Source organism: Nematolebias whitei, chromosome 12 (assembly GCF_014905685.2).
Source record: "Nematolebias whitei isolate Nwh7 chromosome 12, NemWhi1, whole genome shotgun sequence".
Classification (NCBI taxonomy): Eukaryota; Metazoa; Chordata; class Actinopteri; order Cyprinodontiformes; family Rivulidae; genus Nematolebias; species Nematolebias whitei.
In genome coordinates, this window is record NC_056509.1 from 47953682 (window position 1) to 47954729 (window position 1048).

Below are 1048 nucleotides of genomic sequence, written 5' to 3' on the forward strand. Positions count from 1 at the left end.
CCCTCTAACATTTAATCTGGCCCTCTAACATTTAATCTGGCCCTCTTCAACATTTAATCTGGCCCCAGGGTGATGTATATATAAGATGTAAAATATTTTCAAAGTCTCCACCACTCATTTTGCTTATAAATCTTATAAATACTTCATAGACTCAGTAACTTTAAGCTTTTTGTAAGTTTGAATTTTTCAGTAAACTTTTATTTTGATGAGGACAGATCAACAGAGATCATCAAATGAGACGGCTCCAACTCTGAGGAACCTCCAGTCATGAAAACATGTCATGTGACTTGAGTTAATGTAACGAATGAAACCGGTCTGTGGTTTGGACCTAGGTTTTCATTTTGGCCCCTTTTTGTAATGAAGGTGACAACCCTGGTCTAATGTCGGACCTCGGGTGAGAGACAGTGTCCAGGACCGGTCTCAGTTTGGCCACAGTTCTCCTGTCTGTCCCACCAGGACACGTGCTTCAGGGTTTGAACCCTCAACATCAAAATGGACCAAAAACTGATGCCAACATGTTTAGCTTTTATGATTATTATAAATGATCAGAGACGTTGTCACGATGAGACGTTCGTCCAGCTCGACGGTGAGTTTTGGACGATGTCTGACGTTCAGATGTTTCACTCGAACAGAGAGATGAAGCTGCACAAGCATCAGATAAGAACTGACACATCCCAGGAGCTGCACATGATGGACACACCTGACAGCAGGCTGGTCCTGGCCCCTCATGGAGGACAGACCAGGGGTTTGAGGGCGGAGCCTCAGCCTGTTAGCTTTAGCCTGCTACTTTAGCTTGCTACGTTTAGTCTGCTACCTTTAGCTTGTTAACTTTAGCCCATTAGCTTTATCCTGTTATCTGTATCCTGATAGTTTTAGCCTGCATGCTTTAGCCAGTTAGCTGTAGCCTGCTACTTTTAGCTTGCTATGTTTAGCCTGTTAGCTGTAGCCTGCTACCTTTAGCCTGTTAGCTGTAGCCTGCTACCTTTAGCCTGTTAGCTGTAGCCTGCTACCTTTAGCCTGTTAACTTTAGCCTGCTACCTTTAGCCTG